Source organism: Diceros bicornis, chromosome 37 (genome assembly GCF_020826845.1).
Source record: "Diceros bicornis minor isolate mBicDic1 chromosome 37, mDicBic1.mat.cur, whole genome shotgun sequence".
Taxonomy (NCBI): domain Eukaryota; kingdom Metazoa; phylum Chordata; class Mammalia; order Perissodactyla; family Rhinocerotidae; genus Diceros; species Diceros bicornis.
Window position 1 is genome coordinate 23,751,230 of NC_080776.1, and position 27,085 is coordinate 23,778,314.

A 27,085-nucleotide genomic window follows, 5' to 3' on the forward strand; every position below is an offset into this window, starting at 1 on the left:
AGGCAAGGACACCCAGCACTGTCGGCCTTCCGAAGGCTGCACTGGGTCCTTTCTTTAACTTCAGTGGCCTTATCCACACAGAATCCTGTCCAGCAGATCTAAGAGTCTCTCAGGCTAAACATGCAGGATTTCTGAAGTGTCCCAGGATTTGGTTGGAGACAGTGGGAGGGGCTGGTGAAGTGTCTGGCATAGTCGTGGCCCGAGTCAGAGCCCAAATTGCATACAAGTGGCCTTTGCTGAGCATCTCCAGTCCTGCAGGAAGGATTGGTCTCTGTGCAGAGGACAGGCTGAGGCTGCCCACTGGAGTTTGAAGGTCCAGCTGTGGGGCGGGCCGGGGATGTCAGGGCCTGATGGAGCGTCTGTTCAACACGAAGTCTCCCAGAGCCACACTGTGGCCATGTTATCTACAGACCCTTGTGTGTGTCCTGTTTGCATAGGGGACGCTGCTGGGGCTCAGTTCAGCAAACATTTGAGAATCTGCACTGGGCTGGGGGTTGTGAGGCACTGTGGATGAAACAGGAAGTACCACCTTGTCTGCAGCTAACTAACTTTTAATAGCTTAGTGAGGCCATTTGGGCTTATTAGTCTGGAAGAGATTAACTAAAGGTGAACATTTTAATAACAGAATAAAGAAGAGAAAAATAACATGGAGTGGGAGGGGGAGTGCTTCCTAACGTTGCCTCGGAGTTTCTCTACTGCCCAACCCCTTTCAGGGTCTCTGCAAAGCTCCCGGCAGCCTCCTTGGCAGAGCAGGTTGGGGTGCTGCAGCTGTACATGGCTGGCACACAAAGTCGGAATTTTTCTCAACTTTAAAAGCCATGCCAGATTTTGGAATTATTCACCGTTGTTGAGAACTGAGAATTGCCCATAGATGCCAGTGCTAATGGTCATGATGATTCTCTTTCCACTGGGTGTCCCTGGCCATCTCTAGGAGAGAACTCAATACATCCCCACAGGAGGGAAAAAAACTCAGGTAAGCTGTGGTTTTTCCATTGCTCAGAAAATGGTTTCTTCTCTCCAAGAACAGCCTTACATTTTCCGCTCAGATCTCTCTCTCGTCGTCACCACTGTGTACACCAGCACTTACAGTCCAGAAGTATAACGTGAGCCACATATATCATTTAAAATTTTCTAGAAGCTTTAACCCCTCTCCCTGGATCAATCAATTGGAGCAGTCCAGTGCAATGTTATTAAGAATTCTGCCTCTGCCGGGTGTCTGAATGCCAGCTCCCCCGCTTACCAGCTGTGCTACTTTAGGCGAGTCCTTTAGCCTCTCAGGACCTTGGTGTCCTCGTCCGTATGCTGGAGAGGAGAATGTCTGCTTCATGTGGCTGTTCTGAGCTCCAGAGCTGTGTAAAGCCCCTTCCATAATCCCTGGGTCAATAAATGGTGTACAGCCTTATTGCGTCTCTGTGCCCAAATTCCACTGGATTTCTACCTCGTCCCTGTTTTGGGAAATGCCTTATACTTCGATCACCTCCCAAGGCCTGGGGTCCTACCTCACACCCCGGTCCTGGACTGGTTCCCTGGACCCTGCCTACGGATCTTCAGGTGTGAATTGCCTGACCCCGAGCCTTGTGGGTACGGTCCACGTCCCAGGCTATCCCGAGACCTTGTATGTCAATGCCAACTGCCCAGACTCGAAGTCCTATGTGGCCACAGCTCTCCTGGGCCGGCGCAGCCTCCCTCCCTCAGTCTGCCTGCCCCCAACAACCACCAACTTCATACCCCAGCCCCTTCCCCAAACACAGACCTGATAAAACAGCCCTAGTACCCAGGTGTTGCATGTATCTGCTGACCCGTTTCCAGAAAAATTAGAGCCTCCAGCTTCCCAAGGTAACTCAGGACTGCCCTCAGAGACAGCAGGGGAGATTGTGGAGAAGGTTATGGGCTTCCCTGGGAACAGAAAGCCCATGATTTTTGACTTCCAGACAGTCTTTTATAGTAGACACCCCTCCTTCTCATTAAAGACCCAATGACAGTTCTCATTAGAGGGTTGTCCTGATGTCCTTGGTCTAAGTCCTTTCCAGACTCCTGCTTCCACAGCAGCTGACTGTGAGAGGGAGCAGCTTGACGTCGTAGGGACCCCAGTGAGAAACTGCAGATTCTTGTCCCACTGGGGCTGCAGATCAGTGCAGCTCACTTAACTTCTCGTGACATCAGTGTCCTCTGCAAAGGGAGAGGTTGAACAGAAGACCACCAAGGATCCCCTTCTAGCTTGGAAAGTCTGTGGTTCTTTCTTCTCTCCCTCCCATTTATTATCAACTACAAAAGGTTTAGACATTTCTTTACTGTGAGTTAGGCTGAACGTAGACTAAAGACTCCACGTAAAAGAGACTTCTCCGATTCTCCATTTAATCGCCCACGTGGTCTCTTCAGAATGGGGCAACTCCATCATCAGGTTGACGGATGAAGACACTGAGATGTTAATTCACGTTCTGCACTCTAGGAACTTAGGGATCAGTTTTTATCTGGCACAGCAGAGGCTGTTCTTAATTTTCAAAAGTTTAAACTCAGCAATTTCACGTTCATTTTAAACGTCAAAAGAGTCCTTTTGTGGGGCCGGCCCGGTGGCGCAAGCGGTTAAGTGCGCGCGCTCCGCTGCGGCGGCCCGGGGTTCGCTGGTTCGGATCCCGGGTGCGCACCGACGCACTGCTTGGTAAGCCATGCTGTGGCGGCGTCCCATATAAAGTGGAGGAAGATGGGCACCGATGTTAGCCCAGGGCCGTCTTCCTCAGCAAAAAAAAAAAAAAAAAAAAAGAGGAGGATTGGCGGATGTTAGCTCAGGGCTGATCTCCTCACAAAAAAAAAAAAAAAGAGTCCTTTTGTTCTTACTAAATAATAGTCTACATAAAACCTAACACCTAAATACAGTGGGTATTTCTGAACCACACTGAACCAAAATAGACGTGTGGAAATGTTATGAAACATTCACTGAATGAATTGAACGGTGACCAAAAATTACTTCAATGCAAAGCGCTCTCTTCGATGTGCTTTTTGTTTGCGATTCTTGTTTTCATTTACTTAACACTTGTCCATGGGATGAACATAAAGATGTGAGTCCTCAGTGGAAGGAGCCAGATGCAAAAGACATACATAATATATGATGTCATTTCTGTGAAATGTCCAGAAAAGGCAGATACAGAGAGAAAAAGAACAGATTAGTGGTGGCCTGTGGAATTGGAGATTGACTGCAAACAGACATGAAGGATCTTACGGGGGTGACAGAAATGTTCTAAAACCGAGTTGTGGTGATGGTTGCACAGCTCTGTAGATTTACTAAAAATCGTTGAACTGTGTACTTAAAAGAGGTGAATTTTATGGTATGTAAATTATACCTCAATAAAGTTGTTAGGAAAAAAAGACTTAGTACCACCCTCCCCCACCCCAGCGGGCTCCTGGTTTATTAAGAAAACTGAAGAAGACACAAGACTAAAAGAGGCAACATCAGTGGGGGTTGAAGCCACAAAGGGTCCCCTGCTGCACTTGTCGTAGTGAATGGTATTCCAGCCTGGGAGGAGAGTGAAGGAATCTGGGTCCAAATCTCTTCTCCTTGGTTTCCAAAGCCTTTGGGGTAAATATGGAACCTTCTGGGGCTTCTTCAGTATTGGAAATCGCCTGAGGTGCCCCTCCTTGGATGCCTGGTGGGAACCTTCTCCTCATCTGCTATGGCCGGCCTGTCACCTCATCATGCTCTTCCCTCATGGTGCCTCTGACAGATTCCGAGAGGGTCCTCTGACAATGGGCACAGCCATGTGGATTGCCCAGTGTGTCATGAAGATACCGCCATTGGTTCTAGAGTGGAAATCTTGTGTCAGGGTAAGTGGTTCAGAATCTGAAATGTATTTGGAGAAGAAAATGATTCAGAGGAAGCCCCAGTGAAGAAAGCACAGTGGTGGCCGTGGGCCAGAGGAAGCCTGGGTGGGCACAAGGTAATAACATGGCAGTGTTGTAATGTCCTCACATAGGCCTCAGGGAGCCCTGAGGCCGCTCTGCTCTTCACCAAGACCCATCCTATCTAGTAATGGTCCTCCTCATAATACTTCTCAGTAAGTTCTAGAAAATGAAAATAAGATTGTTTTCACAATCAGGAGAATATTATGTGTTTTTTTCTTAAGTCTTGAGAACATCTATTTCCTGAACGTCTTAAACATGGGCCATAAACCATCCAGACCTTCTCAGCGTAGGAACCAGGATGCCGTGTCAAAGCCGTGCCTTCCAAAATGTACTCCTGTGAATTTTAATTCCAGCAAAATGATAATAGATGTTCCTGGAAAAAGAGGTGTGTTTGAGAACTGGAATAAACAAAATTAAAGTGGCTTCTTCATGGCCACTTTATGGCTTCTGGATGTATGTACAACTTCCCAAACCAGTAAGGGGGGGAAGGCTCTGTGCTGTGAACATCCAGCCAAGTGCAGTGTCCCCAAAATCACTGGACAACAGAACCCTTCCTGAGGAAATATCTAGAAAGTCAAGGGCCACATTTGGGGAAGTGATTGTATCCTATAGAGAGCTGAAAATACGTACATAGATACACGCATACATGTATACCTACATGAACACATACATGTACATACACACATACACGTATACATACATATCTGTGATTCCACCCCCAGTTAGTGTTTACGTATTACATGTGGTCTTCCTATGCAAAATTTTTGAAAAGAAACAATGCTTTAAAAACAATTTTAAAGCCTTTTTTCAGGCTAGCATTATATCATGAACCTCTTTCCATGTCATTATATATTTCTTTTAAAGCATTCTTTTTAATGGTGTCACAGTGATCCATCTGATGATTGAGCCATCATGTAATTATTCACCTTTGGACACTGAGAATATTTGCAATGAAATACTGAAAGCAGGCTAGAATGAGCACTTCTGTGTATACATCTTTGAGGGGCTTATGACTAATTCTTTTCTAAGGATGAGTTCCTTTTAGGAAGATCAAAGGTTGTGGACTTTTTGGGGAATTTAGTTAGTCTCATCACAGTGCTGTCCAGAAAGGTGATGCCCCGCCCCCTATATGCATCCTCCCTATCTCTCCGTTCTTCACCCTATGCCCCTCGCCCCCATGAAGTCAGTGTGTTATCACCTCCAGGCTCATGATTCTACAGCATCTCTTCGAATGGGACACTTCTCTGCTCACTAACCAATAGAGCAGGTTAGAACCAACAGCACGTGTGTGTGTGCGTGCACGTGTACAAAGAGAAAGAGGTTTATTTTAAGGAATTGGCTCACGTGATTGTGAGGGTTGGCAAATGTGAAATCTGTAGAGCAGGCCGACAGGCTGGAAGCTCAGGGAGAAATTAATGCCGCAGTCTGGAGGCAGACTTCCTTCTTCTTCAGGAAACCTCAGGTTTTTGCTCTTAAGGCCTTCAGTGGATTGGATGCGGCCTACCAACATTGTCAAGAGTGATCTCTCCTTAAAGGCAACTGATTGTAGATGATGTTAACCATTCACAGCAACACCTAGACAGGTGTTTGATTAAATCACTGGGTGCCGCAGCCTGGACAAGATGACACATGAAATTGACCATCACATCTGCCATGGCTCCCACTGCCAGGAGAATTCATACCAGCAGAAGCCACAAGCTGTCCATCCTGGGCGCACATTTTCTTGGCCCTTTTGCCTTTTAAAGGATAATCTCGTTGGATAAGTATTACTACCAAAGGACATCTTGAACAACGTAGTGGTATCTCCTGACACCAGATGGGTTTCACACATTTCTGACCCCTACTTGGCTCCTGTGACTTGGTGCTTTTATGGACTGGACCCAGTGGTACCCTCCGGCCCCCTTCTCCCTGTGGGAATCCTATACTTGAGCCAGACTGATCACTCCACAAAGGCTCCTGCCCTGTCTCATGTCATTGACCTTGCTTATGTTCTTCTGTCTACCTGGTGTGCCCCTCGTCCCATGTGGTTAAATGAATGACCACACCCATTTCCTTTGCATCCTCACCACCAGCTCTGCCTTTGTTCCAGCAGAAGGTCTGGCCATATATGTTGGCCTCAGGGCTTGAGCAGTGAATCCCAGTCCTGACCTCATGAGGTGCCCAGATGCCAGATGGGGCCACAGCCTGATCCAGACCCCCTGTCTGGTGGGGGGGTGGGGGGCTCCTGTGCTGTGCCAGGCGTGGCATCCAGACAGCAGAACACCCTCCTCCTACTATGTGCCAAGCACTGTGCTAGCCCCTGGGACACCATGCCTTCCCTCAGGGGTCCTGCAGCCCAGAGGGACACAGACACACTAAAAATTGCTTGGTAATGTAATACATGCAAAACTGCAGCAGGAAGAAGAGAACAGAAGTCAAGGAGTCTTCACTGAGGAGAGAAGGGAATACCAGACAGGAAGTTGGTGGGGCAAGGAGGGGTACTGCAGGAAGAGGTATAGAAGAAGGATCCAACACGACATGTAACGTGTTTCACTACTGCAGAAGACAAACATTCCAGGCAGGGATTAGTAGGAAGTGAGAAATTGTGATGGCTCTGAGATTTTTCCTAATGGCAAGCTAGCCTGCCACAGTTCCATGGAGCTGGTCCATGAGACTCTTGGGTCAGAGACAAGGAAAAGTTTATTACTCACAGCTATAGCAGTAACCAAAGTATTAGCATCTGTGTCACTTCCCCAGCCCCCAGTTCCTATAGAGTGATGTGACTAGGGATCACCCAGCCAGGCGACATCTGCACCCACAGTGGGCTGCATTGCAGGAGAGGGGCCCTCAGCTCAGGGAACCCATATCTTTTATAATGGGCAGAAAGCACATTTGCCTCTGCTCCAAGGGAGATGCTGTTTCTCTGGGCCAAGGCTGTTCTCTATGCAACATTCTTGGAAAGATATTTAGAAACAAAAGCAGTCGAGCCTCTGCTGGAAGACACACAGAGATGCAAGAGACCACTAAAGAATTGTTTTCCGACAAGAGGAAGGGAGACAGGGTGGGACCACCTCTTTCACCAAGTCTCCAGTCTAGATTCTACGAGAGCCCAGAACCTTCCTTACTCGGGCTAGGAGGGCAGTAGAGAGGAATGGAATGAGTGAGGCCAGTTTGCAGCCCAGTAATTCTGGGGGCCTGTGGAATCCCGAGGCCAAAGGCAGAGAAGGTTTCCTGGAGACCACATGGCCACGACGGACTGGTGCTGCCAGACATCACGTTCAGTGGGCCCTTTGCCACGCCACCAACCAGCTCAGCAAGGCCTGCCGACCCACGCTCTCTTGTACAGGTTTCATCCAGTCCTTGTCTTCCTGATAGTATGGATATTAGATTCCCACTGCTGCTGTAACAAATCACCACAAATTTAGTGGCCTAAAGTGACACAAATTCATAATCATACAGTCTGGAGGTCAGAAGTCCAAAATGGGTCAACATGGCTGTGTTCCTTCTAGAAGCTCCCGGGAGAGTCCATTTGTTGCCTTTTCCAGCTTCTAGAGGCTGCTCCTTATGCTGGCTCATGGCTCTGTGTCACCCTGACCTCTCCTTCTGTCCTGACATCTTCTCTGACTGTTACCCTGCTGCCTTCCAGTGATATTCCCGTATGGGGTAACATCTTCCCAGGTTCTGGGGGTTAGGACGTGGACATATTTGGGGAGCCTTTATCTGTCTGCCACGTTATTCTGTCCTCTCCAGATGCTGTGGTCCACATCATCAAACCCGCACCACAGTCACGGCCCAGCTGCATGTTTCTCTCCTTCCAGATGTGGTGCTTGTGGGCACGTCTCAGTCTGGGTGCAGGTGGAGCCATCTGTTGGAAGAAAGACCATGTCGACTCAGGAAGAAGAGGGTCCTAGGTCTAATGAGGGCACCAGGCAAGAGGGCTGGGTCAAACTCAGCCACACCATTGACCCTCAACTCTCTTATTTAAAAAAAAAAATGAGAATCACTATTCTTGCCCTACCTACCCACTAGACTGTTGTGAAGCTCATTGAGAAATGCCTGCGGATGCATTTCTGAGCTGTACTGCCTTTAAAATTTTGCCACTCATTATGTCACATTTTCATAGCTGTAGCGTTTCCTCCATTCGAGAGCTTCTCTGTGTGTCAAGATTGGGGTACATTGTGGACCATTTGCCAGGCAAATGCCACACCTCTTGGTCAAAAGCCACCAAGTCATTAGTGAAAGCTTCTCTGGTCGAGATGCGTGACTTCCGCCTTGAAATAACTTACTCAGGAAAATACATGGATGGTAGAAAACGTCGTGTTTCCGTCTACTTAAAGTTCTGCGGTTTTTTGCAGGGCAATTATCTGTATAAAATACTTTTTTCTTTTAAGTAGAATCCCGTTGCTAATGAAACCATGTTTTGAACATGAAATTGTTACAAAGAAGGAAAAAATGTCATTATCCAGAAAAGCAGCAATCGCTCCCACATTTGATGGTCTAAATAGAATATTCCTCTTCTAGGGGAGATGAAAGTGGTCCCCTCACATCAGCCTATGAAAGTATTTTAGAATCAAGTTTTAATCCCTGGAACGAGGAAGGGAAATAGAATCTTAACATAGGTTCCATGCGTGGGAAGTCAAATCTGAAATTTAGAGACAGGATATAGAAGATAGCACGCCTAGTCACTAATCCAAAAGAAATATGAAAAAAGAGGTGTTTTAATGTTGGAAAAAGGCAGCTTGAAAGGTAAGGCTTCCTTCCTACAGTTTCCCCCAGCGCCCTTTTCCCCTGATCACATTTGCTAGATGTCCATTTCTGTAAGTTTTCCCTCTAGAACAAACCTATCATTTTTCACTGCGGGATATTTACAGCTTCAATCAGTGCCAAATTCAATTGGCTTCTGATCTCATCGCTGGAAGTTATGGATGCAGATATTATTTGCACTGCGGTTAATTATGGAGCAATCAAACTTTGGCTTTTCCACTGTAATTTCCTCTGCCAGCTAATTTAATTAATCACCCCCAGCTCAGCTCTTCCAGCTGCGACCAGCAGGGTCATTAATTAGGCATGTGGCGGTAGCTCACCGACCAGGTCCTGCTTCGAGGCTGCTGCCCATTTGATCTCTCAGGGAAGGAGAGCTTTTCCAAAGCACGCAGGCAGGAGTAGGAGCAGGGAGGCATTGCTCCATCCCCTCCAGAAAGGAAGATGATTCCCGAAAGGCCCATCAGGGGCAAACCGCTTACCTGCAGTGGTGGTTGGTTCATGAAACTCACCAAGTTCAAGAAGCGAGGCCTGGCTTGTGAACTTACAGAAGAAGTGGCGGTTGGCAGTCACCTTCGATCTTGGGTTTTTCAATCAACCTATGTGTTCCCAATAATGCAGACGTCAGTGTGAAGAGCTGAGTTTGTTATACATAAGTGTTGTTCCCCTTACGGGCTCCTTACGTCTATAATATGACTTTGAAGGCTGACTTTTTCCCTAGAGGAACGATTAAAGGGTTGTTTTTGTTTTGTCATGAGAAAGTGACTTTTTTGCTCTGCACCCGTCAAAATGACGTCCACATGCTTCAAATGATTCTCCTTTGCTTTGCTTTGAAGAGCCTATTTTCAAGCAGTTACCAGCTTACCTTGTTGCATAGAGAGCACCCGTTACTGAAAATCATCATTGGAATTCCATATAATAGCGTGTGAGTGTGTGTGTGTGTGCATGCATATGTGGAGAAATAATCACCCAAATTTGGGAGGCTTTCTTAAGATTATTCTTAAGTAGAGTTTCTTTTCCTATAATTATATAGGCTTTTTTTAACTTAATGTATTACTAGGAAGATTTTTGTAAATACTTTAAAGAAACTGGATATTAAGTCGGATTTTTTTACAAAAGGATAAATTGATGAACAGGTGTTTTCAAGAGCTGTAATAAATCATCCTAGAACAAGGAATGTCTCTTCTGAGATCCTATCCGATGCCCTGCCCTCAATTAAATGAATCAAAGAGATAAATGTGAATACACGCATACACACACACACAGGCACACACAAAGGTTCTAGTTGAGAGGGAGCAGGGCGGTCCAGGTCGGTAATTAAAGGGATAATAAGGACGCATTGTGTGCCAGGTGGAAGGAAATGTGCAGGAGAACTCACAAGTCTGTAGGGCTGGACCTGTCTGGTCAGCAGGGCAGGAAGCACCCCCATCGTAAAACCCCCATGGCCTGTAAACAGCAAATTTCCCTCCTACCAGGGAAGGGGGTTAGGGGAGCCCCAGCGTGTAATGGCTCTAATGATGGTTCCCTTTAGTCGTGCCTTCCTGCAGAGGAGGAGTCTCTGCTGCCGCCTTCAACTTAAACAAGTGTATTCAGTCTTGATGGCCAGCCCCGTGACCCGCTGGCATATTAAAATTTAAATGCACGGTACATCCATTCATTTCACACTGTAAGGATCGTTCTGGAATGAATTTTAAGTAGAGGTTTTTCCATAACATTCCTACTCAGCTGTTGGGAATGTGGGATATTTTTGAACATTGCAAAACAACCATAACACAAAGGGCTTCTGCATATTTCTATTCTCCAAAAAAAAAAAAAAGCATTCATTTTTCAGTCATTTTCTTCTAAAGAAACCTCTATTTGGATTTAAATAATTGAAAACCCTGAAACAACTCTGTCTTCCTCTTCATAACTCAAATATCCATTGTCAGAATTTTTGTTAACCCAATTCCATTACTGCCTGAACTGGCCTATACACGTGGAGAGGGAGGGAAAAAAACCACTTGATTCTTTCTGGAGAACTCAGAACACTAAAGTGCAGGTCAGAAAGATCTGTTGTTTCTGCAGCTCCCCCCACCTACATGGATGGAGCCGTTTGGCCAAGAAACACTCTGCAGGCTTACTTTGTTCTTGCTTCGATGTCTCTAATGCTGACCTCACAGCCTGGCCTCAGTGTCCATTGATTCCCAGTGTCCCCACACAAAGAACCACCGACCCCGTCCTGGATGGTAGGACCAGCTCATATGTATCCCAGAGGCCTGCAGGCTGCAGCAGGGCCCAGCATGCTTACTTCTCACTTCTCTCTGCCTCATCCCCTGAGCCTTTACTGTCAATAAAAAGAAATGCAGCCCTAAAGTGGGGAGAGGGAGGGGGATGCTGCTGGAAGAGGGGTTGGCTGGCCGAGGGCATGACCAGGCCCCTGCAGTGGCCCCTGAGGGCGCCCTGCGGTTTTCCAGGCCTGGGGAGCTGCCCTGCTCCGTGGTCCGCCCCAGGATGTGGCCCAGCCGGCTTCCTTTGTGAAGGCACGCCAGCCCTGGAGGAGGGCTCTGGCGGGGACAATGGCTGTCCGTCAGGGATAACAAATCCCGTGTCCTGGCTTTGGGTTCATTGGGCCCGGTGGGTGGGGTGACGGCAAAAACCCTGATGACAGTTGTCATTTCTCTGCTCTTCTCGCAGCCTTGGAGCAGGAAAGGGTCCATTCCATTCCCTGCATCTGTAAAACCCACCCTGATCTCCTTTTTTTTTTTCCTCCTCCTACTTAGAAACAGGCCCTGACAGTCCAAATGTTGGAAATAATTGGATTCTAAATTCTAATTCATCTGTAAAGTATTCAGTGATTAAATTAGCCTAATAGATATTATTTCTTACGTGGCTGCATAATTTTACCCTGATCGGATCTCAGTGGCACTGACGTGCCCCCCAATTTACTGTTGACGTGAAATTCTCAGAAGGCCAGACATAACTCTCTGCCTTCCTCAGTCTGTTTTCCCAGGTTAAAAGTTAAACTGATTTATGCTTAAAGGATACCCCCTTACTGCTCAAGTGCAGTTGCACGGTGTATATTATTCTCTAAGAAGAGCAGTGGAAGAAAAATATTATTTTATGTAATTTTGAATCCTCTGTCTCTATTCAGAATCAGAGAGATATACTGACCTCTGAAACTCTGCATTTCTCTTGTAGATTGCGTGGGTTTTCTTAATAGTTAGAAATTTTATCACGGTAAAACTTTAATTGTCACTCATAACATAGATCTTATAAGTGTGATTACAGCCCCCAAAATTTAAATATCCCTAAGATACAATTTTAGCTAGGGCGTCTTTATTTTTTCTAGAGCTGGTTAAATTCGTGGCCAGGAATGAGAGAGTGGGGGAGACATGGACCCCAAAGTTATGGATAAGGAGGGCATCTTCTGCCATTTGTTCTTTAGCCTCATTTCTTTATTTCTTCGCATGAATTTAATTTCTTCAACTATGTGCCCCTGCTCTCCCTTCTCGTTCCCTCCCCCACCCCCTGCCCTACCTCCGCCCCAAAATCTGCAAATAAAATGCATGGCTCCCTCCCTGGTTCAGTAGCTGGAAACAGCTGGTGGGTTTTGTGTAGCAACTGAACAGTGGGGGAAAAGAGTTTTGGCCAACACTCGGGAAACCCAGGACCGAGGAGGTAGGTGGACTCAGGAAACTGTTTTCATGAGTAAATGAAGGAAACAAAGGCCGCTCAGCAGGCCCAGAAGGGACACACACTCCCTCTGAATAGCTCCCTAAAAACAGAGCTGAAAAGGAAGAAGGCCCATTTGCTTCTGGGAATCCAATAAATTGTTTCAGGAAGTGAAAGTCTGTCCAGGCTAATGGAGCTGTGATTGACAGCGCTTCTCATTATGGAGCCCATCAGGGGACGGGGCATTCAGTGCTGTTTAGGGGGCGAGGTGGGAGTGAGAGGGAGCCGAAGCCCAAGGTTGGGGGGGGGTGGTCGTTCTGTGTTCATTGAAAGAGTCGTGCACCCCCGCAACCTCCCTCCAAAAAAGACCACAAGAAAAGAGAGCACCATCATTGAGGAGCATTTACCTTTTCTACCATGACACGTCCTCTCTGCCATTTCTCACCAATCTACCATACCATCTTCCCAAGAGAGCCTGCCCCTGCCCCGAGGTTCCTGCCGAAATGGCCATGCACTATCGGACAGGACCGCAAAGCATGGTTCACCAGGAATGGCTACCATTATGGCTCATACCCACCTGTGACCAGTTTGATGTTCTGGACAGGGACCCTCCTGTAGTGTGATAACAGGACCACCCAGCATTTTTAAAGGCTTTTTTCTATGCACACGTGGTGCTGTGGATGGTCCGTTAAGGCCAGTTACAGGGGCATTATCTGTTAGATGACAACCAGAGACGTAGTTGTTCTCTTTGTCCGTGAAGGACCAAATCAGGGGAAGTTGGCTTCATTTCACCTAGATTGATTAATTATTATCCAAGACTCTAGAGTGGGCTCTGGAGGGAGGTAGACCAGCCATCTTTGTGGGGGGTGGGGCATTATGACCGTCCTCTGTGGTTGAGACCCTGACCTGCTCGAAAGTGTGGAGAGACCTTGAGGGCTGGTCATTTCACAGAAAGAGAGTGACCAGATGTGGCAAGTCGGATTAAACATCAGCACCAGGCCCAGTCTAGGGTTAGGGACGGCGTATGAGACATGATCAGTGTCCCCTAGCTGGAGGGCCGGGTCACAAGGGCCAGTCGTCCAGTTTGTTGATGTGCTGATCTGGCAAGACCCCACTCTGGGGCAAGAGAGACCCTCACCCTCCGTGATGGTCATTTCCAGAAAGGTGGGGAACTTCGCTAGTGTCCTTTCATTTTGAACCTCACCCACACTGGTCACCCCAGGACCTCCGGCAACGCTCACTCTCCTGGATCCCAGCCTTGCATCAGAGAGTGCCCTTCCACTAAGCAGCTGGACAAAGGTGGGGGGATCTTGTCCTCTACCCTCCTAGGGGCTGGGGTCCTGTGAATTAAACTGACAACAGACGGATTAATAGGAGAAAAGGCAAACAAGTTTATTAAATTTTATGTGCACGCGGGCATCAGAGAAGTGAATACCCAAAGGATGGTGGGATTTGAGAGTTTATATGCCATCTTCGTAGGGGAAAGGAGAGGGGAGAAGGGCCACTTATGGAAGAACAAATGGTTTTTATTTCTTGAAACAAATAAATAATGATAAATGGGCCTTTAGGAGAATAGATGGGAGATACAGTCATTTTGACAGAGTTTGTCTGGGTGTGGTGCCAACTTCTCATCTCGTCTCCTGGGAAAAGAGTCCATCTTCCCTGGTCAGTGAAACTCCCAGGGAGGGGATTTACGACAATTGAGTTCTTTTTCATGGAGGACCTGTTTGTAGGCAGATAAGGGTAGTTCAGATCAGGCCTCTTCCTGCATTTGTTGATTCTCAACTGTCTTCAGCTCAAAATAATTCTTATGCTTGAGTGGCATATTATGATCTCCTACACAGGGAATTGGGTGTCATTGGACAATGGTGTCCTTTATTAACCTTAGTGAGACTCCATCAGTATTTTCACTTGGAAATTAGCAGAAGAGGAGTTTTCTCCTGCAGTGCTTTGAAGGAGTTGACGTGCACACTGAAGCAGAGGCCAGAGGACCCGGCTCTGCTGGAAAACAGAAGGGCCCATTAAGCAACAAGCACACATGGTGTTGGGTGTGATGTTGCCAATCTCTGTGATCACCCTCTTGAAACGTCAGACACTTCTGGGGCACGTGTTACTTGGCTGCCATTTCCAAAAAGGTGGCCTTGACTCTTGAGTTAGTGGATAGTGGGTATATCTCGAGGTCAGTGCCTCTGTGATCTTAAATATGTTTCAGTGATTCATAGGCTGTCCGCACATTGAAGATGCGCTCATGTTTATGGATGCCTGTGCATTCTTAAGCTGCAGGAAGTAGTGTTCATTTTTCATCTGGGTTTAGCTGTACTTTACATTTTGTGAGCTAAATCTAGGGCCATCCGCATAGTAAAAACCAAGAGAACATGGATTCTCTCTCTCATTCGGTTTGTTTTGTCCCTGTGAATTACAGCAGCTTAGACAACACGTGTAGTTCTTTTCCCATTGTGATGTATTTATTTATCCGTCTGCCTCTCTTCACCTGTAGCCCAGATCCTAACACAGTGCGAGGCCTAACTCCTAGTGAGTGCTCAATTGATATTTCTTGAAAGAATGAATGCTTAATAGGGCATTAGATGATGGTGGTAATCAAATCAAATTTGAAGAACTCACTTCAACTAAGAAAAAAAAGGACTGTAGATTTCAAAGTACAGAAGTGGAAGGGACATTGACGTCCATCACTTGGAGGGGTAGGGACTACACTCAGGGTGCTATGCAGAACAGGAAGTGCCCTGGAGAAAGGGGTGCGAGCTAGACCACTCCTATGGGTGGCAACATCCAAGTGCACTTGGTACATTTCTACATGATTGACTTTTTCTCAAAGAACGTGCACTTCTTTTGTGTTTTTTTCCCTTCAAAGAAAACATATAAAATTAAAGTCAGTCCAGTCAATTGCTTTAATGCAAACAGCAAACTTCCACACTGTTTCCCTGGGCAGATCTGTGTGTTTCCTCACTATTCCAAAAAGGGCGAATTTCCCTCTGTGCCTGTCCGTCTCCCAGTTGCCAGGACACCATCTCTGTTCAAACAGAGGTCCTTTCCAATGACTGCGTGATGGAGATGGCGCATACCAGGCCTCAGGTGCTTGCAGAAGAGTATGTGGGCCTGACTAAACATAGCGATACTGGTCTACCGGAAGTTTCCCTGACAGCCTCTGTCTGACAGGGAATCCCAAAGTCTGGAATGAATCTTCTTCCCTGTAGATTTCATGCTCATCGCAAGTCGTTGTTTACCACTGGAGAACAAAGAGAAGTTTGCATAGAAGAAAAGAGAAGTTGTTTAACCAGAAAGTCCCTCTGAAAATTACAGATTCCATACAGTCAGCATTAATATGCTGCTTTTTAAATGTATAAGTGGGGGATTGAATTGCAAGCACGTCGGCAATGAAGAGTGCATTTCTGGAATGATAACCTGATTGGCATCCCTGCCTTTTGAATGGCTGATGAGGTCTAATTGGCATATAACGCCCTATAAATTTATTAGCGTGCCTTGCCTCTCATTGGTGGACCTTCTACTGCTAACCACCAAGAAATTACCAATTTTCAGGAGTTAGTCACTCAAGGCGCACTATAACTAGGTTTAAAAAAAAAAAAAAAAAATCCATGCTGCTTGTGTTATAAATCAGGCGTATGCCTGGTACAGCAGCTCTCCAGCTGCAAATCGGTCACTTGGATAGGGAAGTTTGGAGCAAGTGGAGTTGCAGGGAGGAGGCTGTGTTTACCAGGAAGCCGACCCTGCCCCCCATGCCCCTCAAGTTCTCCACCAAGACCACTGGCCCTGTCTTATTCGTACGTTTTCCAGCGCCAGGGCTCCAGCCACTCAGACCACCGATGGGCTGGGTAGAAATTGCAGTTTTGCGGCTGTTTGGGTCCAGGCCTTTGATGTTCTTATTGATACATTCAACCCTCAGGCGAATCACACAAAGAGGACACATCCACCCTCTTATTTCAGGAGCATAATAGAAATATTCAGGAGCAGACATAATTATTTCAATTACTTCTCTCTGGTGTTTGAGACACACACTCAAGAGTCACAAATTAGAAAATAATATTCACATGTTTCTTCTAATTGGTAACAGATTAGAGGCAGTTTATCTTTTTAAATAATTTCCAAATGTGCCCGAAAAACTGGGAAGGAATGGGGGAAAGGTGTGGAAAAGCAAACTCAGCTTTGCCAGGCAAGCGAGAGGCCCCGTTTTGGCCAAGTCTTCAGACCGTGATGACTGAGGCCCTGCTGCAGCGTTTTCGGTTCTTAAAATTTTTATTTTCATCACTTTTTGCCTATTGAAAGCCAGCAGAGATGGGGCTTCACATTTTCTTACTGACCAACTTGTACACTTAATCCTCACTTATAAATACATTTATGAACGTTTTCTTTTTATTGAGGTCACATTGGTTTATAACATTCTGTAAATTTCAGGTGTACATTATTATATTTTATCTTCTGTGTAGACTACATTGTGTTCACCACCAAAAGTCTAGTTTCCATCCATCACCATACATGTATGCCCCTTTACCCCTTTCACCCTGCCCCCACCCCCTTCCCCTCTGGTAACCACCAATCTGTTCTCTGTATCTATGTGTTTGTTTATCTTCCACATATGAGTGAAATCGTGGTATTTGTCTTTTTCTGTCTGACTTATTTCACTTATCCTAATACCCTCAAGGTCTATCCATGTTGTCACAAGTGGCATAATTTTGTCTTTTTTAATGGCTGAGTAGTATTCCATTGTGTGTGTGTGTGTGTGTGTGTGTGTGTGTGTGTGTATGTATACATACCACATCTTTTTTATCCATTTGTCAGTTGATGGGCACTTGGGTTGCTTCCAAGTCTTGGCTATTGTGAGTATTGCTGTGATGAACATAGGGGTGCATATATCTTTTTGAATTGGTGTTGTCTGATCCCTGCACACCATCTTTTCAGCAACGTTTCCTACACACACACACACACGCAGATCTGTACTCATTTTTATGTCCCATATACTTGCAGATATGAATTTGAAGTCAGCTGTGCGTCTGTCTCGGGGAGTTTTGGGGGGACTGAGAGGGCAGTTGCAGTTGCTCCAGTCCCCCAGTACACCATGCTCTCATCCAAATGCAGGGATGTCACATTCCTGTAAATCATAAGGGCCCTCACAATTCCTTTTTCATAATGGAATTTGCTTATATCAAATATTGTTTTTAAAAATGGATGGCTTTTAGGGGCCGGCCCGGTGGCGCAAGCGGTTAAGTGCGCGCGCTCCGCTGCGGCGGCCCGGGGTTCGCTGGTTCGGATCCCGGGCGCGCACCGATGCACTGCTTGGTAAGCCATGCTGTGGCGGCGTCCCATATAAAGTGGAGGAAGATAGGCACAGATGTTAGCCCAGGGCCGTCTTCCTCAGCAAAAAAAAAAAAAAAGAGGAGGATTGGCGGATGTTAGCTCAGGGCTGATCTCCTCACAAAAAAAAAAAAAAAAAAAAAAATGGATTGCTTTTACTCTGGAAACCAGTTTGGCAGTTTCTTATAAAACTAAACATGCAAGTTCCATACGGCCCAGCAACTGCACTCCTGGGCATTTATCCCAGAGAAATAAAAACTTAAGTTCACACAAAAACCTTTTTACTAATGTTCATAGCTGCTTTCTTTTTAATAGCCAAAGACAGGAGACAACCCAGATGTCCTTCAGTGGGTGAATGGTGACACAGGCACATCCATACCCATGGAATACTACTCAGCAGTGAAAAGGAATGAACTGTTGATACACACAACAACGTGGATGAATCTCCAGAGAATTATATTGAGTGAAAAAAGCCCATCCCCAAAGATTACATGCCATATGATTCCATTTACAGAACATTCTTGAAATGACAAAATTATAGAGATAGAGAACAGATGAGTGGTTGCCAGGGGTTAGGGATAGAGAGAATGGGTGGGAGGGAGGTGGGTGTGGTTATAAAAGGCAACGAGAGGAACCCTGGTAATGGAAATGTTCAGAATCTTGACTGTGATGGTGGGTACGGGAACTTAGAAGTGATAAGATTGCATAGAAGTAAATGCATACAGACATAAACACCAATGACTATAAGTAAAACTGGAGAAATCTGAACAAGATGGGTGGATTGTGTCAATACCAGGATACTATGAATGTGATATTGTACTATAGTTTTTCAAGATGTTACCACTGGGGAAGACTAGCTAAGGGGTATGTGAGATCTCTCTGTATTATTTCTTTAAACTACATGTGAATCTATAGTTATCTCAAAATTTAAGTAAAAAAATAAAGCAAAATAAATGGTGGCTTCAGTAAAAAGAATCAGGACTCCTTAGGGAAATGGTGCATTCCAGATCTGAGAAAGTACAAGGCGGGCCCAGAACATGCTGCTGTGCCAGCAAGCAAGCAAGTGTCAGGGACTAAGGGTGACATGTCAGAACAGGAGGCAGCTCGAAGGTGTTCCTGCTGGCCAAACTTGGAACAATGTAAACATCAAAAGAATAATGTTGGTAATAGATTATATGACATTGAATTTTTTGAAGTCTATGGCTCTATGGTAATACTCCAAAAAGGAGTTGGGGTGGGGGTTGCTCTTCTTTACAGAAAATGCCAACTAATCAATGGAGAAGGAATGAGAGAATTTGAAATCTCTGTCTTGCCTCCAAGAACGTAATACATGATTCAGCAGCGATCATCAACCCACGCTCCAACGCTTTGGGGAAAGGTCCTTGAGGAACAAGAGGTTCACCATCTCAAGGCATCAGCCCCCAGATTGCTTGTTAGTTATAACGAGGAGAAGGTTCCAGACAGAGGACAGGTCTGGGGGCCACTCTTTAACCATGTGCTCAGACGTGGGAGTGGGACCACCCCCCAGTCTGTACTTCCTGACGTGACATGGGGGAGGCAGGTGGCACCTGTGTGGTATTCTCGCTGAAAATGTGACCCAAACTGAATCAGACAAAACAAGATTGGAGGACATTCTACAATAGAAATGGCTTGGACTCCTCAAAAATATCAATGTCATGGAAGACCTAAAAAGGGGTGACTTTGGAAGGGACTGTTAGATTAAAGGAGGATGCATACAGGATGACCAAATGCAACACGTCCTCACTGATTGACTCCTGGGTTGGAAGAAAAAGTCAGCTCTAGGATATTTTGAGACCACTTGGGGAAAACTGAGTATGGACCACTATTATCGATAATATTAATTTTAAGTTTCTTGGGTAAAATAGTATGGGCCACCAAGATGTAGGCACTCAACTTCAGAGAATCACACGGTGGTGTCTGTGTGAGAGAACAAGAGAGCACTTAGATTCTGGATTTTTTTCAGTTGTGGTGAAATATACATAACATAAAATTTACCATTTCAGTCAATTTTAAGTGTACAATTCAGTGACATTAAGTATGGTCACATTGTTGTACAAGCATCACCACCATCATCTCCAGAACTTTTTCATCATCCCAAACTAAAACTCTACCCATTAAACACTAACTCGCATTCCCCCTCCCCCTAGTCCCTGGCGTTCCTCCATTCTACTTTCTGTCTCTATGAATTTGACTGCTCCAGGTACCTCATGTAAGAGGAATCACACAATATTTGTGTTTTCGTGACTGGCTTATTTCACTTAGCATAATGTTCTCCAGGTTGATCAGTGTTGTAGCATGTGTCAGAATTTCATTCCTTTTTAAGGCTGAATGATATTTCATTGTGTGGATATACCACATTGTGTTTATCCAATCATCTGTTCGTGGACACTTGGGTTGCTTCCACGTTTTGGCTATTGTGAATAATGCTGCTATGAACGTGGCTGTCCAGATATCTCTTTAGTATCCTGCTTCCAGTTCTTCTGACTCTATACCCAGAAGTGGGATTGCAGGATCATGTGGTAATTCTGTGTGTAATTCTTTGAGGAACCACCAATACTGTTTTCCCAGGTTCTGGATTTTTGACACATTTAAATACTGAGTGATGGCTGTCTCAATAAAATCCTTTTTTCTGAAAGCCTATTTGAAAGGCCCTCAACCATCCTAATGCATGAGGACGGGGAGGCAAGCCCTGCCCTGGTCTCCTGCTGCAGCAGCAAGCAGTGCCACCTTGGGCAAGGCCCTCTGCAGGGAGGTAGATGGGGCTTCCCAGTGGCGGATAGACGGAGGGTGGCTGGCTCTTACCTTCGTCCAGTTAAGGACATAAAATAAATCATTTACTGTCATCATCATGTCATCATCATGTCATAAAAGGACGTTTTAGCGTCCAGAAGACAGGAAGGACATAACATCAGGAAAAGAACCATCCTACATGGGCCGGCCCCGTGGCTTAGCGGTTAATGTGCACCGACGCACCACTTCTCCGGCCATGCTGAGGCCACGTCCCACATACAGCAACTAGAAGGATGTGCAACTATGACATACAACTATCTACTGGGGCTTTGGGGGAAAAATAAATTAATTAATTAAAAAAAAAAAACCATCCTACAAATTCATGAATTTCGCTTTATGAAAATCTCACTACCTGGTTCATGTTTTGCCCTTCATCAGCAGACTGATGATAGCTTTGCCACCAACTGATACTTGAAAGCAACTGGACTATCCAGGACCAGCTAGAGAATTTGTGGGGCCCAGTGAAGAATCAAAATATGGGGCCCTTGTTCAGTCATTATCAGGAATTTCAAGACGGCGATGGTAGAACCTTAAAGCAAGCGTGAGTCCCTTCTGAGCGTGGGGCCCAGTGTAGCTGCAGAGGTGAGACCCCCATGAAGCCGGCCGAGGGCTAGCAAACCCCTGAGGTCTTCTCTGTGCCACATTCTAGGATTCCCTCTCCAGGGAAAAGCCAAACAGAATTTTAATATTGTGTTATCAAAGACAATGCCATTGGGCAAGTTAAACTCTGTGTCAATTATGGAAAATAAAACATCTGACCAGTTTCTGCCTCCTGATCCCATTAGTTAGATAGAGGTTTGGTGATTTTAAAGAAAGAATTAACTTGAGCTTGTGAAATAATAGTGCTTTCCTTACTCTAGAGAATTCATGTATACACTCGCCATGAATCATTCTCAGCATCAGCTCCACCACAACATGACGAAACTGAAAAAATAGTACCTAGTGGATGTGTTTGGGTCTAATATTTTTAACATTGAGGATTAGTTGAGAAAAAAAGCAGCTATTATTCATTTGTGGGGTTTTCTCTAAGAGGGGTATCTAGTCTTTAATAAATTTTCAGTTGTCGTCACATTGGAATGGAATTCATCTTGGCTGGTGTGAATGGTGGCTGGCAGGCCATCCCCACTGTAAAGAGTGTGAGTGCCAGTCAGACTGACCACCAATCCTGTTATAGTGTCTTTCAGCATGTTTCTGTGTTTTCATTTTTTGAAAAAAGTTTATGTGCAAATTCATTTTAAATGCCTTTTCCATTTGCCTACCCTCTGGAACGCTTTTCTTCTTTTAAAATCTGTTTCATTGTTTTTATTATTATTTTGTTTGTTTGGCTGAGGAACCATGTGACTATTCCAATCCCCTCCCCCTCCCAAAATTAAAGGGAAAACTATGTTAAGAAGATTCTTTATTGTTCAAAGTCAATAGTCTTATGTCTTTAAAAAAATAACATTACGAAGGACTGCAGTTCTTAAAGCCACTTGGCAGTTTTTACTAGAAACCTACTCAGAGCTCTCTACCACTTTCCAAATGTGTCGCCACTCTAACCTGCAGCCTTCTCTCTCTCTCTCCCTCTCCCCCCACCCCCCTTGTTTAATGACCACTTAGCCAACAGGTCTTTGAGAAGCCACCAGGTCATGCTGGGCCCTCTGCAATCACTCCATCTTGTCCCTCGATTTTTCGTTTAAGAAGAGCCAAGGAGTTTCTGCTCCCTGGTGTTTAACGGGCACTGGTGCGCATCCAGCAAAGGCTTATATCCATTTTACAGTATTCTGAGCGGAGGAAAAGGGCCATTTCTCTTCCCTTATCTGTTTATGATGCGATATGTTCCAAAGCCGATCCCATCAGCCACTGTTATGGTGAACTTAATTCGCTGTGATGAGGGTCCTACCACCAGGGCTGCCTCGAGCACCGCCGAGGTGCGTCCCGTTTCATGCCACATTACGCGGAATCTAGGACCACCTCACTCGGCTGGCTCAGGCTCTCTCTTGCTTGGCACGGATGTATCGGGATTGATGCTTTAAAATAGTTGCTGGCATTTTTTCTAACATAAAAGTGCAGAAACATCCAGTGTGTACGTGGCTACTATAGCTTAGCTATGATTACTATATAAAAACACACTCAATTTGCAAATTAATTCACAAACTTAATTTGTCAGACTAGCTTAATTTGTCAAACTAACTTTGTGCAGAATAATAAAGGTGTCTGTGCTAAAATCCCAGCAAGATAAAATATGTCTGCGAGTGGAAAATGACAAGAAGGAAGCACAGAGACACTAAGAGTGTTGTGAGTTGAGGTGGTGTAACTAAAGTGATTTTTCCTGTTAACTTCTCATGTTTCGTTGTGTTGTTTACAATCGATTAGAAAATGGGAAATATTGAAAATAGCTGCTTCTGGAACAATCTGGATGTTTTGCCTTTCTCTAATAGTATAACATGTTTTCAAAAGTGATTTTCTTAAGAGCTAGACTTCTCTAAATTGCTCTCAGTGGCCCCCTCTCTGCCTCCTCCCCACCTTCCACCTCGACCTGCCCCTGCACCTGGTCTCCCCGTTAACTGCCCCCAGCTCTGTCCTTTACTCCTGGAAGACACAGCCCCTAAGGCCTCGCCTCGCATTGACCCCCCCACACCCACCCTTTCTCACCTGGTAGCCTCCCACATGGGCAGTTAAAGGTTTGAGACGGATGGGCTCTGGGGGCCGTGCTGCGATTCCAGGGTCCAGAGAATAAACAAACATCGGCAGGTTCTTTCATTCTGGGATTCATTTCCCGTGAATGGAGCCTGAGAAAGCAGTTCACGTCACTCACAGCAGGCCGATGGGGGGACTCGTGAAGGGCAGCGTGCTGGGGCAGTGAGTCCACCTTTGTTTGTCCTGGAGCTGGTGGCAGCAGGATGGTGTCTGCAGGTCATGCAGTAGGTCGGGAGGACCCATCAAGGTCTGTCCTGAAGATTCGGACCGGGAGAGGCCCCACGCTGCTTCTGCGTGTGGCAGTGAGAGTGTGCGGGATCCCCACAGATGGTTAAAAACTACGAGTGGGGGCTGCCCTGGGCTGTGATGCGTTATATAGATTTATTTGTCCAAATGGGAAGCTCGGCTGAGGCATTCCGTTGAGTAGACCTGATGAGAGGAAGGCCCGAGTGGACCTCTGGCCCAACAGTGCGAGGCTCTCCCGGTCCTCATGGGGCAGTGAGAGCCTTCTGTTCCATCATTTACAACTACCTCCTGAGTGGAAGCCCCTGGGGGGCATTAAGCTTCAAAATTGGCAGGCCCTTAAATCACCCAGCCTCTCCAGAGGGGAAACCAAGGCCCAGGAGAGGGTGGGAGCCTTGCCCGGGGCCAGCGTGGCCCTCCCAGAGAGGCCTGGGTCCATTCTTCCCTGTGAGCCCAGTGCTTTGTGAGCACCTGGCACATTGGAGACACCTGCCAGGTTGTCAGGTTTGAGCTGGTTTTGTTCATCAAGTGGCCTAAAATTTCCTCACTCCCAGGCCAGCGCAAGCCAGTGACCCGCCTGGCATCTCCTTTGTCCCTGCTTTCAGGTTTCCAAGTAAAATCTCAGTAGATTGCCTCAAAACTTTGGATGATGATGTTGTGTTTACATGGTTGCTTGTATCCTGGGATATTTTTCTGCTCAGCCTGGTCTGCTTCTTAACAGGTGTCAGGAGGTGCCCAGTGCTAATGACAACCTGAACCTCAGACTCAGGTACAGGGACGAGACCAAGCTCTGCTCATGGTGATTGGCACTCTTACCCACTGCCTTCTGGGGCGACGCAGGGCTGAGCCCACATGCACCTGGGCGCAGGATCTCGCCCTCCCGTGCCAGTCTTAACTGTGTCTCACAGAAGTAATAAGCCTAATACAGTTGACTTTATTTAATTAATAATGATCCTGTTCTGTTCCTCTGAGCTCATAAAACACCCTGCGGGGTTGGCAAAAACACTCATAATATTGATCAGAAGTCAGGCACGATATTTATTTTCTTTGCTCTGTGAGCGTAAATCCCTGTCCGTTGCCTCCTGCTCTCTGCATGCGGGATTTACAGTGGCCAGTTTCTTAAAAGCCTTCGGTAATTAAGGAATAAATATCCATCGTCTTTGTTGGCCCCGCAACCTGCCCCCTAGCAACGCGGCCAGGGGAGAAGGCATGCAGGCCAGGGGCAGCCAACTGCTCAGCGCTCAGCTCGTGGTGGGCCCCAGTCTCCCCCTGCAGAGAGAGGAAGCCCCCTCTGTTTTCCTAACATATTGTTCCAGCCCCCTCTTCCATGCCTCCCCTCCCAGTTCCTGTTTTGCTTGAGGCAGAAAGACACTTTGGAAATTCCTTGCTGCTAGCTAGCCCTTTCTTTCCCCTTCCTCTGTCCTTCCTCTCCTCTTGGTCACCGTGGAAAACCAGACAGGTCTCCTCCGGTTTCTCCTCCTCACCCCTAAGCATATTCCTCTGCCCTGATATACTTTGCTACAGAGTCTCCTTTAAAATCAGTGTTGAAAAATCCTCTCCCATCCCGTGAAGGGGAAAAAAAAGATGTTTTGAAAAGGAATTGTGTGACAAGTGACAGGCACCAGAAAAAGTTCTTGGCCTTTTCACATTTGGAGGGGAGGGGTTCCCATAAAAATGAACACATTAGACTTGACACGGCGGGGGCTTTCAAGAAAGGCCATTGTTGCTCAGTATTTTATAGAAGCGTCCAGAGAAAGCCTCGTCTGTGGAGATTGGAAGGAAAGCTGAGGCCAAAACCACCACAGGACCGCTCCTCACTCCACCCCAAAATGTCGTCGGTCCTGCCTCCATGATGGCTCCCGAGAAGACCTGTGGGGCACCTGGTCACTACTCCGTGTCTGTGCTCCTAATGACGCGTCTCCTGGAGCACCACAAAGCAGTGTCGAAAGCCAGTCAGAAGCTTTGTGGTTATTTGTTAAAAACTGTCTTTTCTGGGAATCCAACTCATTAACCTCGTTACCCCTTGGCAGACTGCTGAGCCCTCCCTGCCAGACCCAAAACGCAGCTGATGATGGGAGTTAAGTGTGACTACATCCTTGCAGCCCTCAAATGTGTGAGGAATGGAGAAAGAGCACTGCATCATTTCTCTAAGGAAGGTGCCCGGGTCTAGATGCGACTATTCCTCAGCTCTCGGGTTCCCCAAGGATCTTTGAGACTTGCCCTCACTTTGCTCCTCACTTACTACAAGGATTTGCGATGCTCACGTGACAGTCATCGCCACCAACGGTGACCCAGGTTCCCTCTGGGACCCGGCTGCCTGGAGAGCCTTGGTGCCCGGGGAGCCACATGTCCTGGCATTTCTGTCTCGAGTACTGCTATCTGTATTGTTCTGGCATTTCTGTCTCGAGTACTGCTATCTGTATTGTTCTGGCATTTCTGTCTCGAGTACTGCTATCTGTATTGTTCTCCTTTCCACTCAGTTTTTCTCCCACACTTGTGATTTCCTTTCTCTTCATTCTGCGCTTATGTTTATTCCTGAATAATTTTGGTAAGGAAAAACATGGGAAGGAAAGATGGACAGGTTGTCTAGCTCTGCGCTATCCTCTGCAATGATGGAGATGTTCTAGATCCGTGTGATGGAAGTGTTCTGGACCATCTGCACTATCTAAGACAGCAGCCACCAGCCACATGTGTGAGATGTGTCCAGAGGAACTGAATTTTTGTTAGTGTAATTAATTTAAACTTAAATGCCAGTGTCTGGCTTGCACTGCCCCATTGGGTGGCCGAGCTCTAGAGTCGCTCTCTGAAGCGACTCACACCCAACCCTTCGCCAGAGAGAAGAGTCAGGGGTTGAGAGTGGGCAGAGTGGTACTGTGGACCCGGCTGAAATCCTGCACCCCAGGCAGTGGCCATGCAGACGCAATCAAGTTTCCTTATTCGGAGGGCAGCGGAGCCTGGAGAAGAGCTCAGGCAGTAACCACCGGGGTCAGCTGCTCGGCCGTCTCGGGTGGGGGACCTGGGGTGACTTCTTCACCTCCCCATGGCTCACCTGCTTGCCTTTGAAAATGAGGGTGATGGTGGCACCTATCTCACCAGGTGTTGTCAGAATTAAACCAGGTAATTTACAAAAGGCCTAGCCCAATGGCTGACACACTGTAAGTACTCAGTAAACGTTAGCTCTGACACTGTTGATGATTTTCCTAGTCTGTGTGACAGAGTCCACCTTTTTCAATAGTGACTCTTCACTTGTGTATAAACACATGTCCATGGATTGCTCACCAAAGGCCCATCACTGGGCTCATGCAGAATTGTAAATGAAAGTGGAGAAATGATGAGAAACGCTTAAGGTTTCTTATAAAACAGCAAAGTTTGTTAAGGGCAGCGTCCTAATAAATTTACGCAGGGAAGGCATCCCCCTGCCGCGTTTCCACTCACTGGGACAAGAAGCGACCGACTCCCGTACTGGGCAGCTTGAGGTGATAGGGACGCCCAACCCTTCCCGTGACACCCCTGCAGTTACCTGAAGACAGACAAGCCCTCACAAGCGGTTGCTGTCTTGTCATCGTAATCATCAACAATGTGGTCACAGGGCTGGTCTAGCCCTGGTGGCATTCTTGGCTTCCAGATGCCTCCATCCCAGACCTCTTCTGGCTCATCAGTGACCCTCATGTGTCCCCTAGAGCCAAGCACTGCAGGGTCTTCTATTGCCAGGCACAGTGGCCCTCACCCCAGGATTGGA

The 27,085-nt window shown here is 46.5% G+C and overlaps 1 protein-coding gene across 11 annotated transcripts in view; it reads left to right on the forward strand.

Annotated features, from left to right (window-relative positions):
* The window catches only part of AGAP1 (ArfGAP with GTPase domain, ankyrin repeat and PH domain 1), a 561,575-nt gene that overhangs the window by 516,893 nt on the left and 17,597 nt on the right, over positions 1 to 27,085 (forward strand). The window lies entirely within an intron of this gene.